The 16,599-nt window shown below is 36.3% G+C and overlaps 1 protein-coding gene across 1 annotated transcript in view; it reads left to right on the forward strand.

The window, feature by feature from the left end:
- Positions 1-16,599, forward strand: part of GYPA (glycophorin A (MNS blood group)) — a 36,444-nt gene that overhangs the window by 6,234 nt on the left and 13,611 nt on the right. The gene's annotated exons all lie outside the window — the stretch shown is intronic.

Below are 16,599 nucleotides of genomic sequence, written 5' to 3' on the forward strand. Positions count from 1 at the left end.
CCCACCCACACGCACTTCTAGGGAATAGCACTTTGGGGGCCCCAACTTAAAAATCTCATGGCGTTTATTTTAAAAAGTTTTTTTTAGAATAAGAGGTACCTGGCTGGCTCAGTTGGTAGGGCATATGGCTCTTGATCTCAGGGTCGTGAGTTTTGAGTGCCATGTTGGGTATGGAGAGTACTTGAATAAATAAACTTAAAAAAAATTTTTTTACACGTGTTGAGTTTGTCACGACTCCCACTCCTCCTCAGTGGGCCCTGAACCCCTAGTTCTGTGAGACCATTAAAATCTCTCACAAGTTTCAGGGCCTCTCAGGTCTCACTTGAAAATAGACAAATGTCTTCAGGGGAAAGCCAATGGCAAGCTCACCTCTCTGTACTTCCTCTCCACCTTCAGAGCCTGCTGTCTTGGTAGGCTCTGATGCCCTCTCTAGATGTGTTAAATTTGCTCAGCTTTTCTACTTGTTGTGGACAGGAGGCTTGATCTGCAAGAAGCTAGTTTGCCTTGACTGGAAGCTAGAAGTTTTAGTTTATTCCTCCAGATGAGTTTCAGAATCATTTGGGAAAGTTATCCCTTGTGCAACATAAAAATATTCCCAGGGTTATTTGGCTAGAACGGAATGAATGATAGAATTAAATGAATAAATTGGCTCAGAGCAAATAAAACATTTTGTAATAGTAAATCTTTGAATTGGGAATATATCATGTTTTTTCACTGGGCCCTATCTCATGTCCTCTGAAGAGTTTGAAAAAAATTCGGAAAAAAATTCTGAAAAAAACTTTAGATAAATTTTATGTATTTCCTTTTGAAGAGATATTTTACATGTCCTTTTATTGTTTTAACTAAAATATATTTCATTACATTTTCAAATTGTTTATCAATGGCCTAAGATGAATTTATCACTTTGTATACGTTCATTTTATAAGTGACATGGCTAACCTTATTTGGTTAAAATAGTTGACTCTCTTCAATTTCCAAAATTAAGAATCATATTCCTTATAAAAGTGAAATTTTGTTTCTTCTTCACTTGAAATAAATGTTCATAGCTGCTTTTCTTATGATATTGCATTTGTTAGAACTTCTAAATGTTATTTATGTTAGTTAATGCTGTACAATGGTCGTGATAGTCATCCTTGTCTTGAGACTGTCTATAATATGAATGTCTCACCATTAATTATGATGTCTGCGGCTTTCAGCAAATAATCCTTATGTTAAGAAATTTCTTGCTAGCGTTAAACAAAGAGCTTTAATCAAGAGAAAGAAAAGATCTTAAATTCTATAAAATGGCTTTTATGCATCATTGTTGAAACTTTGAAAGTTGACTTCCATAGCTTAATGGTAAAATAATAAATTTCCTGACAGTTGTCACAAGAAAGAAAGTATCTGTTATACCTAACATAACAGAAATACTTTTTAAACTTTTGTTTGGTTTTCTTTAAGAATGTCTGTTCATCTTATTAGTTTCTATTTATTTCACAGTATTTTTATTCTTCAATATGTTGAATGATGAATTATATCAATGGATATTATCACATTGCCCTATACCTCACATCCTAGTATTAATCACTTGGCTATTGTATTCTTTTAATATCGTGCTGAATTTAATATTTGTCTTAGGATCATTTTACCTACATTTGTCATATATAATTTTTTTTGAAATACCTTTGTGAATACACATGCATTTGCTATCAAAAAGTGAAAGAATTTTTGCCCATTTTATTTAAAAATAATTCATTAATCACTATGTACAAGTTTTAAGTGAGAGATATTTTGAAGGAGAATCATCTCTTCCAATTATAGTAGAGGATTTTTTTTAATTTTTTTTTAATCTTTATTTTTGAGAGAGAGAGAGAGAGACAGAGTATGAGCAGGGGAGGGTGCCAGAGAGAGAGGAAGACATATAATCTAAAGCAGGCTCCAGGCTCTGAGCTGTCAGCACAGAGCCTGACGTGGGGATCAAAGTCACAAACTGCGAGATCATGACCTGAGCCGAAGTCAGATGCTTAACCGACTGAGCCACCCAGGTGCCTCTCTATTTGGGGATTTTTGTTAAGAGTTTCTTTGTATACAAATTATTATATGTAAGCACCAGAAAAGAAGGTGCCATATTTATTTTTAGTGTACAAAATTCTATGTATAGCTAATCAACTTTGGTACATCCATCTCTAGATGGGTATAGTATAGATTAGGTTCTGTATACAGTTACATTCCGAAGATTAATAGCCAGCATTCATAGAGCATTTACCTACTGCCAAGCACTACTCTAAGCCAGGTACATATATTTAATTTTTTGTGTGTGGAGACATACATGTAATAAAATTCACCATTTTAACCATTTTTAAATGTGCAACGCAGTGGTGGTATTTAATACATTCACAATGCTGTACTCCTGTAGCTGTTATCTAGTTTCAGAACGTTTTCATAAGCTTAAAAGGAAGTACCAAATGCATTAAACTCTTATTCCCCACCTCCCACCCCCACCAGCCTTGGCAACAGCTAATTTGCTTTCTGTTTCTGTTTCCCTGTTCTGAATATTTCATATACATGTAATCGTAAATACATGGTCTTTATGTCTGGCTTCATTCACTTAGCATGTAGCAAGTGTTAGTATTTTATTCTATTTTATGAATGAATAATATTCTATTGCATGGATGTACCACATCTTATTTATTCATTCATCGGTTGATAGACTGGTCTTGTGTACATTTTTGGCTTTTGGAAATAGTGTTGTTATAAAAATTCTTGTACAAGTTTTTTTTTTTTAACACCTGTTTTCAATTCTCTTTTGAGTGTATCTAGGGGTAGAAATTCTGAGTCATATGGTATGTTATGTATAACTTATTGAGAAAATGCCATACTTTTTCCACAGAAGCTTCACTATTTTACAGCCCCTCCAGGAGTGTATGAGATTCCAATATCTCCACATCTTCAGCAACACTTGTTATTTTCTAGTAGGTGTGAAGTCATATTTCATTGTGGTTTTGATTTCCATTTCCTTAGTGACTAATGGTGTTGAGCATCTTTTCATGTGGTTGTTGGCCATTTGTGTATCTTCTTTGGAGAAATGTCTACTCAATTCTTTGCCCATTTTTAAATTGGGTTGTTTGTGGTTTTGTTACATTATAACAGTTCTTTATATACTCTGTATACAAGACCCTTATCAGATAGATGATTTGTAAATATTTTCTCCCATCCTGTGGATCATGTTTTTACTCTCTTGAGAACATCCTTTGATAACACAAAAAGTTTATAATTTTGATGAAGTCCAATTTACCTATTTTTTAAAATTTTGTTGCATGTGCCTTAGGTGTCCTATATTGCAAAAGAAAACCACTGCAAATCCAAGAACATAAAGATTTACTCCCATGTTTCCTTCTAAGGGTTTTATAATTTTAACTCATATTTATGTCTTTGGTCCTTTTTTTGATCTGATATTTTTAGATGATGTGAGATAAGAATCCAACTTCATTCTTTTGCATTAGGATACTAGTTGTCTCGCACAATTTGTTGAAGAGACTGTTCTTTCACTATTTAATGGTCTTGGAACCCTTGTTGAAAATTGATTAATAAAAATGTGGGTTTATTTCTAGACTCCCAATTCTATTCCTTTGATTCTTTGAGCAGCAGCACATTGTTTTTTTGTTTTGTTTTGTTTTGTTTTGTTTTGTTTTGTTTTGTTGTGGGATTTTTGTTGTTGTTGTTGTTGTTTTGTTTTTTTGGGGTTTTTTTTGGTTTTTTTTTGGTCCTCAGAGTTTATTTTTTATTTATTTATTTTTTAATTTTATTTTTTATTTTTTAAAATTTACATCCAAATTAGTTAGCATACAGTGCAGCAATAATTTCAGGAGTAGAATCCTTGATGCCCCTTACCCATTTAGCCCATCCCCCCTCCCCCAACCCCTCCAGGAACCCTCAGTTTGTTCTCCATATTTATGAGTCTCTTCTGTTTTGTCCCCCTCCCTGTTTTTATATTATTTTTGTTTCCCTTCCCTTATGTTCATTTGTTTTGTCTCTTAAAGCCATCATATGAGCGAAGTCGTATGATTTTTGTCTTTCTCTGAGTGACTAATTTCACTTAGCATAATACTCTCCAGTTCCATCCATGTGGTTGCAAATGGCAAGATTTCATTCTTTTTGATTGCCGAGTAATACTCCATTGTATATATATACCACGTCTTCTTTATCCATTCATCCATCGATGGACATTTGGGCTCTTTCCATACTTTGGCTACTGTTGATAGTGCTGCTATAAACATGGGGGTGCACGTGTCCCTTCGAAACAGCACACCTGTATCCTGTGGATAAATGCCTAGTAGTGCAATTGCTGGGTGGTAGGGTAGTTCTATTTTTAGTTTTTTGAGGAACCTCCATACTGTTTTCCAGAGTGGCTTCACCAGCTTGTATTCCCACCAACAATGCAAAAGAGATCCTCTTTCTCTGCATCCTCGCCAACATCTGTTGTTGCCTGAGTTGCTAATGTTAGCCATTCTGACGGGTGTGAGGTGGTATCTCATGGTGGTTTTGATTTGCATTTCCCTGATGATGAGTGACATTGAGCATTTTTTCATATGTCAGTTGGCCATCTGGATGTCTTCTTTGGAGAAGTGTCTATTCATGTCTTTTGCCCATTTCTTCACTGGATTCTTTGTTTTTTTGGTGTTGAGTTTGATAAGTTCTTTATAGATTTTGGATACTAACCCTTTATCTGATATGTCATTTGCAAATATCTTCTCCCATTCTGTCAGTTGCCTTTAGTTTTGCTGATTGTTTCCTTTGTTGTGCAGAAGCTTTTTATTTTGATGAGGTCCCAGTAGTTCATTTTTACTTTTGTTTCCCTTGCCTCCAGAGGTGTGTTGAGTATGAAGTTTAGCAGCACACTGTTTAGATTACTGTTGCTTTGTAATAAGTTTTGAAATTTTGAAGTGTAAGTCCTCCACCTTTGTTCTTTTTCAAGATTAATTTGGTTATTTGTGGTTCTAGAAATTCCATAGGAATTTTAAGAACAGCTTTTCTATTTGTGCAAAAATTTACACATATTTTAACTCATTTTACTAAGTCAGTAATTTATAAGGTAAGCAACAATTATTATCCCCATTTTACAAAAGATGAAACAAGGGTACCGAGAAATTACCCAACCTGCCCAAGGCCTCAACTAGTAGGGAAATTAGTTTGAACCCACAAAGGCTGGCTCTAGAATCTATGCACTTAATCAATACATTAAACTACCTCGTTTGTCATATGGGCTTGTTTCAGGCTTGGCTCTTCTGACTTGCAACATTGTCAGTGTTCTGCTTATGCTTTCACTAAAGTGGAGCCTATAATGAAAGCTGATGGTCTGTCTTCTGCTGCTGCACTTAATGAACCCCAATTGGGGGACTATGATGTTAGCCTTTTGCTCCTTTTAATCTGGGCTAGGTACCTTTTAATCTAAGGATCATACCTTTGATGATTACCACTTATTTCTTAGTCATGATTGCACTTAAAAATCAAATGAAAGAAAATAATCCTAAAGTACGAAAAGTGAGTATAGTCCATCTATTAAAGCCAACTGGAAAGATGAACCATGGCAGTGAAATTGCATCTTGCTAGGAGAGACACTGCACAAATATGCCTCTTGGTGTCCTCTGAGCTATTCTGTCACGTACAGATCTCAAAGCCATCTTGTCAGGCAATTCAGCAACGTCACTTCAAAATGAGTCTATAGGAATGTAGGGACACACCGTAAAGTTTATTCTCATTGATTTATTACTCCAGAAAAGTCAACATCAATCACTTGTGATTGCAAGTCAGATATTTTTCAGGTCCTGTCAGTATTTCGTTTTGTTTTGTTTTTGCTTCATTGATCTATCACTGTTAAAATTGTTCCACAACCATTGTAATTCTGTCAGTTTCTTCTTTTGCTTTATATTTCTTGTTGCTCTGTTTTGGGGATATAATGGCCCATATTTACCTAAGAATCATTGTGTAATAGATCCTTTAACAGTATAAATTAATCCTCCATGTCTTTGCAAGTGTCTTTGCCTTTAATTCTACTTTGTCTAATCTTAAATTTTTGATTCCTGTTTTTATTTATTTTTATTTGTCTAACATACCTTCGCACTTTTTTTTTTTTACACATTTTGCATTCTTTAGTTTTGTTTGTGCTCCTTGTGATCTAGCATACATTTGTTGGGGCCTTTTTTCCTATTTTGACTCAATCTAAAGGTCTTTGTATTTTAATATGGAAATTCAATTTATGTACATTTATGGGCTCACAAGTGACATGTAGTATCTTTTGTTGCCTTTATTCCACACTTTTATTTTTTTAATGATTTATTTCTGCTGTTTTGACATACACACTATGGTCAGTTTGCTTTTATCCTCCTCCTGTTTTGAATGTATATAACCTATTTGTAATTATCCCAGTGGTTAACTTTATGTTCTTAAGAATTCTCTCTCAGAACTCTTAAATCAGTTTAATGATGCAGTACACTTAGAAACTGTAACTGCTTTTAGGGACCCTATAAAAGCTGGATAAGATTGTTCTAGGGTGGAGCCAACTCGGCAACAGCTCATGGGTGCCTTGAATGGATTTCAGTTGTGTCATGGGATGTCAATTCCCTCAGCCCCTCCGGAGGCCAGGTCTTCAGGTAGGGTACAGCAAGGTATATCAACGTTAGGACACATTCACATGTGATTAGGACGTAGTGAATGTATACTGTAAGTCATTGTGCACAAGTATATAAACATATATGAAACAAAATTCCACAAAATAATAAGTGTCCTTATTATGTGTGATGCAGTCTCTTCTATTTTGTACAATTTACTATTTTAATGCCAGTAATGACACAGTGAATTGATTTCAAGGCCCATTAATGAAGGAATTCACTACCTTGACTACATGTTGGAATTATCTGAGGGACTGTCTCTATAAGATACTGACAACTGAGTTCCATAGCCAGAGATTCTAAATACAGTAATGCAGGAGCCAGCAAACTACAGCCTGGGAGCCAAACCCTGACCACCACTGGTCTTGGATAGCTTGCAAGTTAACAATGCCTTTTACTTTTTTAAGTGCTTTAAAAAATCAGAAGAATAATAATACTTTGTGACATGTGAATATTATGTAAAATTAAAATGTTAGTGTCTATCGGGGTGCCTGGGTGGCTCAGTCTGTTAAGCGAACGACTTCAGGTCAGGTCATGATCTCATGGTCCATAGGTTCGAGCCCCATGTCGAGTTCTGTGCTGACAGCTCAGAGCCTGGAGCCTGCTTCGGATTCTGCGTCTCCCCCTTTCTCTGGCCTTCCCCTGCTCATGCTCTGTCTCTCTCTGCCTCTCAATAATAAATGAAAGTTAAAAAAAATTAATAAAATCTATAAAATCAATAAAATGTTAGTGTCTATCAATAATTATTGGAACAAAGCCATACTTATTTATTTATGCTTTGGCTTACACGTTGCCTATAGCTACTTTTGCACTGTAATGACAAGAGCTGTAACAGAGACCAACATGTGGCCCACAAAACCTCAGATATTTATTCTTTGTCCCTTTACAGAAAGTCTGCCAACTCCTGCACAAGGGATTTCATTCTGCAATTTGAAAAGTCAGTTTGAGACTGAGGATTTCTTAGCTAAGTTCTCGCAGAGCTCCTTGGAGCTGCCTCTAGCTGGCAGTGGGCACAGGGTGTGAGGCTCCAGGCTTACTGCCCACCTTCCCAGTAGAGCCATTCCACCTGTCGTCTGCTTCACACACTCAGGAGCTTACCCTTGCAAACTGCATGTAGTTAAATCAACTGCAGGGGAAGAGGGGCTTTTCTAAGACAAAACCACAAGAAGTACCATCATGTAATATGGAAAATTGTGAATGTTAGTATTTCTCAAGCAAATCAGGCTACTATCCAATTGTCTTCTGAATTTGTTCAAGCTCTAGATAAGGGTGCCATAAGAACCTCAGAAAATTTAAGAGTAGCTCTCAAAGCCCTGGAAAATGAAGCTTCTACATATGGATTTAGTCTGGAGCAATGACTCTCGCCACTGGCAGCACACTGGAATCTCATGCCTGTGCACCACAGATTGTTCTAATATGCAGTCAGGATTGAGAATGTTGATCTAGTTTCTATTGTTGCTATTTGTCATTGTTCAACCAGTGGCAGAAAGTATCAGTGGTGTGAGAACCTTGGGATAAGATTTTCTTTCTTTTTTTTTTTTTTCATTTTGCCAAGCAAGTGCACCATTGGGGGAGGGGCAGAAGGAAAGTGGCTCCCAAGCAGGCTCCACACCCGATGCAGGGCTTCATCTCACAATCGTTGAGATCATGACCTGAGTCAAAATCAAGAGTCGGAAGCTTAACTGACTGAGCCACCCAGGCGCCCCTTCACTTTTAATTAGAATTTTTCTCATCCAGCCTAACTCCTTAAGTTCAAACCTAATGTGTGCAGGAAGTTCAGCTGCCAAAATGCCAATATTTTAAATAAAGCTGGCACACCTAAAGTACGTGATCCTCTTTTGTTCTGAGGATTTGGGATAGGCATAGTAAGTGGATTGAAAGATGCTTGCCTCAAAAAAAGGGAGGTTTCAGCTAACAAATTGTTACTAACCAGAAACATCTGTCTTTCCATAACATGGCTGTGACACTACATGTCACCCTGCCCTTCTGTGTTAGAGGTACCCCCCTCCCACCTCAGGTTACACACAAGGTGAGTTATTATTTTTGTATCTTTTCACTTAGCCCTACTTTGCCATAAGTGAAGACTTGTTTGAGAGTAGTTACATAATTTGTTGAGCATTTAATCTCTCAAAGCAACTTACTTGGAGCTCTCATTCTTTTTATTCTGCATAGATCATAGTAGACCTTTGGAGACAGCTCTGCAGTCAAATAGATCTGAATTTAAAACCCAGCTCTGCCATTTATCAACTGAATCTCTTAGGCAAGTTAGGCAATGTTTCTGATCTTTGTTTTTCTCCTCTACAAATAATGGTTAATGTATAATAATATGCTCTCAGGTTTTGAAGGTGGCAAGAGAGGATACCCAGCATGTAATGAATACATAATGTGTTAAATATGAATATTATTATCTCAGCCATATAAATTTCCATGATTCTGGAGTAGTGACATTCTTTACAGGATATCTGTTCCATTACTCTCATATTAGAAGCAAGAAACTGAGGCTCAGATAAGTTTAGTGACTTACTCAGATCCTCAGCCAGTGAGTGGCAAAGCTTGGACTGGACTGGAACTCTGACCTCTTTTCTCACTGGGACAATGTAGATGAACATCCCTTGCTTTCCTTCTGTCTGGGCTGAAGAACATACAGTGGCCGAGATTATAGGCTGATTTATCTCTCTAACCCTGCTGCCTCAACAATGATTTGAACCAACGAAAATGGCCAGCAGCTGGGTAGTACAGAACCAGGCTATAAAGTTCAAGGTTCCTGCGGGAAGCTGTTGTCATTCTAGTCCACAGCAGCTTCAAGTCAGACTCAATGAGGAGCTATTATTCTGTCAAGTTAAGGAAAGGCAGAAGTGTGACTACCTCGCTTCAAGGGAACTGCCAGAGCATGTCACTCTATAGACGAACAGAAGCTGGGTCATTGCGTTTGACACCTCACCTGCTAAATGCACCAGTTAACAGGCTGTTCCCTTCCTTAAGAGCTAAGGATCAGAAAGTTCAAACAGAATATTGAGAGCTATTCAAAACACTAGGCTCAAATATTATCACAACAACCACTCTGTTCTTTAGCAGGCTCATTTTTTCTGAATTGTAACTGGCTATTTTGGCTTACTAAAACCCTTCCAAAAAAGAAAAATGAATGACAACTTGACCCAGATTGAGTTTGTCAATCCTTTGTTTCAAGAGCAAAATTGAGTATATTATTGCTTAACAGCCAAAGCTTTCTCCAAACATTTTTTTTTGGGGGGGGGGGGCAGGCAAGATCCCTATTTATACATTCATTCTGTATAAAATAATAGGGCCTGGCAGAAAAGACACTGGGTTGGAAGTCAGCAGATGTGAGTTTTTGTCACTATTTTACCACAGATTAGCTATGTAAAACTTCCACAAATAAATGTATCAACCAACATTCATGGTCATCCAGTGCCAAAAAAACAAACAAACAAACAAACAAACCTATAGCACTTAGAAAATTTAGTTTTCTGAGTTGGAAACTATTTAAGGCATTTCATATGCAGGATGTGTCCTTGTAAGAGTTTGCTCTCTTAAGATAAGACTTCTATCAACTGTAAGTCAGGAGGGAACCAAACCCAAACCAACAGCTGTAAGAGCTGACTTTATCACATCATGACAGGAGCTCGGCTACTGGAAGTTTTGGCATAAAGCAAACTTGTAGGCTATTTGTCCAATATTGCACTTTATTTTTATTCCTTCTAATAACATTTCATGTTAGAATGTCAACTATTTGGGAGAGCCGTGTGATTTGGTGGATAGAGCACAGAGGATGGTGTTAGGAGACTGGACCTCTATTCCCCATTGTATCCCTAAATGTGTCCTGGGCCCACAAGTTGCCCCTCCTTCTTGGTACCCTGGGAATAGTGACAGGGACCTTCTCATGTTCCCTGCCTCAATATACAGATGTCTCAGTCTGTTTTAGTGCACAACTGTGAGGGCAGAGCTGTGAGGGTAAGAAAGAAAGGAGGTGAATGTTCTGGAACAATTCAGATATTATAAGTGTGAGATGATACAGTCATGAAAATTTGGAATCTTTAATATTCTGGGTGGTATATTAATTCATTCATTACACCCTTCCAGAACCTAAAACTATGTGATTCAGTTCCAGTCTCTGTAATGTACTTTGTACAAAGTGCCATAGCAAATGCCATTTCAGTATTTGGGGACTGAAACAAAATTTTAAATGAGGAATTTGAGGCCTTGCTGAAGCTACCCTTGTGTTTTGTTTTGCACTAATTTTCTACTTAAACTTTAAATTCTTGTCAATCTGAGAAGTTTGCCAGCCTTTGCCTGCCACCTGTCTCCTGGTCTCCACACAAATGCACACTGCAATGTCCTTGTCTTCACATTTTAGCTCATGCTATTTCTTTACCTTCATTCCTCCTTTTCCACATTTCTACCTAAAGTTCTTCCCATCCTTCCAGTTTCGACCAGCGAGTCATTGTAAGTAAGCATGGGGTAAGGACTGCAGAGTATACTTTTTAGAGGAACTAAGGAAATGTGTAATGTTGGGTAGCCAAATGCTGACACACCTTCCATAATACCTCATATATATATATAGTATATATATATATATATATATATACTATATATATATATATTGAACATATATATTCTATATATATATATACTATATATATATTGAATATATATATATTCTATATATATATTCAATATATATATTCTATATATATATATATTCAATATATATATATTCTACATATATATTCAATATATATATATTCTATATATATATATTCAATATATATATATTCTACATATATATTTAATATATATATATTCTACATATATATTCAATATATATATATTCTACATATATATATTCTATATATATTCTATATATATGTTCTATATATATATTCTATATATATTCAATATATAGAATATACATATATTCAATATATATATATTCTATATATATTCAATATATATTCTATATATATATATTCAATATATATATTCAATATATATATTCAATATATATATATTCAATATATGTACACATATATATGGCAGTGGGATTTTTCAGGAATAGTCTGGCTGTGCTCTTCCTAGGAAAATTGAACAGATTTAAAAAATGACCCTCGTGTCAAAATTACTAGAACAGTAATGGTTGTAGCAAGAGGCTATAGCAAGAGGACACTGAGGGCTAAGAGATGTAATGTAATTAGTACAATAAATTGGTGTGAAAAAGTCAAAATGAATAATACATGACTATTTTAAAACTCCTTGGCCCTAAGATCCCAGAATTTAATTGTCTTTTGTGTGTGTGTGTACAATGCACCCTAATGTTCACCAGCTAATATGCTAATACATCCAAGAAATCTTGCTGACAAGATTTTGACCAGTCACAGATCTGGAAATGGAAACATTATTGGAACCAGCAGAATTAGGTCTTGGTTCTATTCCTTCCCAGCTGTGTTAAACTGAGCTTATCATTTAATTTTTATGATATCAAATTTCTTATGTGTAAAGAAGTTGGATTGTTGTTCCAAGAGACCTTGTAATATAAAATGTAAAAGTACCTTCTGAGTTAAAAAGGACAGTATTTAAATTGACCTTTCATTAGCGAATGATGCAATCAGATTTGTTGAAAGCCAATTTATTTACAGAAATCTGGGGGCCCAGAGCACAAGAGAAAAAGAGAGAGAGAGAGAGAGAGGCCTTTCTCATAAGCCCATCCCTAAGAGTTTTAGGCAAACCACATCTGTTGTTCAATGGTTGCAGATTTGCTTGGATGCTTTCTACCTAATCAATCTAACTGAAGATTCTATTGTAAAAAGCCCTGTGTATCCCCTTATTCACAGAAATTTTGCTGCTTTGCATAACTGCATGTGTCCTCAGATGTCCATTAGCTGATTAGGGCCAAGGAACGTGGGAGAGCGAGATAGACTGGAGAGCTATTGCTGTCAAATGTAAACATCAAAATACTCCCAATGGTTGTTACGGGTATATATTATGGATTTTGGTTTCCTTACCTTGAATTTTGAAAGTAGCTTAAGCACCTGGGAATGTACAAAGAGATACTTCTTTTGTTTCTCCTAGGTGACATTTTTCAACCAGGGGCTAGTGTATTTAATTTGAAGTGTTTGATAAAATTATTCAATTTGTCCCATGTGAATCTATCTTTTAACTAAGTACTAGAAAATATAAAAATTTATGTGAGTAAGTAGAGCTATTTTTCTTTCAAGCTGACATTTTTTTTTTTTTGCAAACTATGTATTTTAGCAACAGATATCTGAGTCCTCTTCATACTGCTGAGCAAGCACAAGTATTAACTTCTATTGAAATATTTACAAGATTATCTGTTTTTCTTTCTGAAAATGGAAGGAAAACCATGACAAAGATCATTTTATAGATCAGCTCCAGATATTTGATTATTGAGCAAAAGAAGTTTAAAAGCATTTTTTATTAAGTTGCTCTTAAGACATTTGTTTATTTATTTACTGTAAGTATTTACTTACTGTGTTGGTGACTTTAGGTGACTGTGGTAAGAAATTGCATCAAAACAACTAAATCTGGAGAATTAAAGCAGGTATTTCTAAGAACATAACTGGAAAATTTTAGCCTCATATCAATTTGGCCACCATTCAGGTTTTGTAAGGGTGCAAGTAAAACACAACATTCACAATTGGGACTTGAATAAAGTATATGCAATTTTTGGAAATTGCCTCAAGGACTTTGTTCCTCTAAACAATGTATTGCCTTTGATGTTAGATATTCCTGAGCTCTGACTACAACTTGGAGCTTTGGGCTTCAGCTTCTACTTCTTCGGAACAAAATTTCCACTAAACTCTCCTTTCCTCTGAGAAATAGCTGTTGGAAAAGAAAAAAAGTCTATTTGCTAGAGAATTAAAATGGTTTTGATAAAGTTCAAGACTTATTTTGATGAGGTCTCTTTCCCTAAGCATCTTCTCATTTCAATATCAAAAATTTTTTAAAAGTTACATGTACTTTGTTTATACATTTAAAATACTTTTTTCTCCTCCTCTGACTTTGTTTAAAATTCAGAGCACTAATGTACCAGTTTTAAGAAATGTTAGATACTATTGTTGGGTCTTTGCCATATTTTTTTACAAGTTGCTGTAATTTTCTCCTCCTTTAAGCCTTTAGACTACAGGCCTTCTCCACCAAAAGCAATGCAAAGTAGTGATAAGGAAGCTCTGTGAGGAGGTGTGGCTGGGTTCCCAGGGGACTGCTTATCTTGGCCACTACTGAACACAAGGTGGGATACTCTTAAGATGAGTTCTGGGCATGCTTTTTTCCCACATCATCCAGCCTGCTATTGACAGTGGTCTTCCCCAAATGAAAATTTGGTTCAAACCCTTTATGGTCTTTCCACTGCTTTAAGGATATAGTCCAAATTCCCTACCACAGCCCACACCACATCGCACTTCACTACCTCTTCAGCTGTTTCCCTTGTTTGCTGCATTGGTCTCTTCACATCTTGTGCTGCAGTTGCATAGATACTTGCAGTTCCCTTAATAGTATCAAATTCCAACACACTGCTGACACTACTGACTCTATACCTAAATAGCCACACAGTCGAAATCCTAGAGTTCTCTCAAGAGGAGAACACCTCATGGAGGTGTTCCTTTCCACCTTCTGCTCCTTCCCAGAGAATTGACCATAGTCTCCTTTGTGCCCCCACTTCCCCGCCACCTTAAGACACCTTATTATACATGGGTTAAATCTTTGGGTTTCTTTACTAAACTGGAATTTCCTTGCTGTGAAGACCGTGAATTATTCGTTTGTTGGTTTGTTTGTTGTGTTCTTTGTAAACATGCTAAAACACTTTTGTAAATTAATGTATAAATGAATGAATACCCAAGGTTCCCTGTAACCATGAAGGCCCTGGTAAGACAGATTTGGATTACAAATAGTCAATCATAACGTTTCACTGGGACTCTACCACACCATGCCAAACCCTGGAGAGTTGGTAGAGTTTGTGGTCTAGGTAGGGAAAATAAGAAAGGACCTCCAAAAGGAAATGGTATTAAACTGAGACCTGAAAAGCAGATAGCTAGGCAAGATGAGGCTGGGAAGGGATATTTCTGGCAAAGGGAAGAGGAAGCACAAAGGTGTGGGCATCGAAAGAGTACAGGACATTTCAGGAACCAAGAGGCGTCTTAGTGTGGCTTGCACCTGAAGAGAGAAGGTTGGGGGCAAGCAATGAGGTGTGGAGAAAAGGGGGGGGGGGGTGGCTGGATCACACAAGGCCTTATAGGTGTGCATAAAGAGGAGGGGGTCCGCGGCCCTTAGACTGAGCACACCTCCCTCACTGGCCCCAGACTCCTGCAGTCCCTGATGTCCTGTGGAAGACTTAGGAAGCCTGGAGGAGGGGCATATTTGTGCTCACAGTGAAAACTCCCCACTGGCTTCAGTTAAAGTTTTTAGCATTTTAACACTTTTAACCCTTAAAAATTTGGGTGTGGTTTGTTTTCTTTCTCACTTTTAGATTTTTTTTCTTGGGCTTAAAATATGTGAATGTTATTGAAATGTTTAAAGTATTTTGTTGGTCTTCTGTGAATGTGTGTTTTTCAAATATTCTTGCACTCATTCTGTACCTGCCACTTTGAGTAGGGCTTATTTACTTCCTTGTTATGTTCATTTTAGATGCAATCTGGAAACTCACCTAGTTGTTTCTCTATAAGAAATTGGCCAAAAACTGTATAACTATTAGTATTTCACTGAATACCTATTATGTACAAAGCACTCTTCTAATGCTGAGGGAATTCAAAATGAGCTAGCCCTGGGAACTAGCAGCCCTGGAAACAAGTTTTACATCTCAAAAGAATCTATTTGGTATCCTAAAGCAATTATAAATTAATGCCCTACATGTAAATAATTATACTGAACTGAAGGGTATAAAGGAGATGTAACATTAACTAAGAGCTATAGATAAGTTCGTTCATTAGTTATCCTTTTTTATAATTTTTACACACTTTCATTGATCCTCAATAAAAATATTTCTTTCCATAATTTTGATCTTAATATTTGCTGGAACTTCAAATACCATCACCAGGTTATTGTTTAAAAATGTTTTTTCTTATATTATCTTTTAAGTCATCACACCTGAGTGTTGAAGATTAACTTAGAGGTGTATTTCATTTATCATATGTAGTGAATCTGTACAGCAGTTTTTTTAAATACATGTGATGAATCAGGTGGTTGGACCAAGTTGAAGAACATGGTGAAAATAGGATTTATAAAAGAGGGGAAAACATTGCAGAAAACAGTTTGGGGATAATGTTTCCTGCCTGCACAATTTGGGGGTAAGGATTAGCTGGCAGCTGGTAGGAAGAGGGAGGTCTTGGTACTCTGACCTTGAGTAGACTGACCAGAAATGTCAGACATTTTCAATTCTTTGTAGATTCCCGAGGAAACCTTGAGCATTTAGCTGAAGCGCCAAAGTGACACTCTCTCTGGGGAACGTCTGGAGGCACTTTTCCACTCACTCTTCATTGTGGTTGGGCCCCATTTCTCTCACTAGAATGTTTCAAAGGTATAAGCAGAGATACATCCACAGAGTTTAGTTCACTGATATTTATCTAAGAATGATTTATAAGTCTCATAAGCATAAATAACAGAAATGCTCAAAGTCAGTGATTGATGACTGAACAATGGTACATTCATACAATGGAATTCTATACAGCCATTAAAAATCTTGTCATAGAAGAATAATCTGTGGCATATGGTGCATGTCTGTGGTATAATATTTTAAACACTATGTACATATTTATACATACTTAAAACACAACGATCCTATATTTAGATGCAGTAGCTAAAAGTTCAAATGGCTATATACCAAAATGTTTAAAGTGCCCATCTCTAGGTGGTTTGATAATGGATGATTTTTATATTGTTCTTGCTTTCCTCACATTTCCCAACTTTTCTTCATTGAACCTAGATT

Source organism: Panthera leo, chromosome B1, assembly GCF_018350215.1.
Source record: "Panthera leo isolate Ple1 chromosome B1, P.leo_Ple1_pat1.1, whole genome shotgun sequence".
NCBI lineage: Eukaryota > Metazoa > Chordata > Mammalia > Carnivora > Felidae > Panthera > Panthera leo.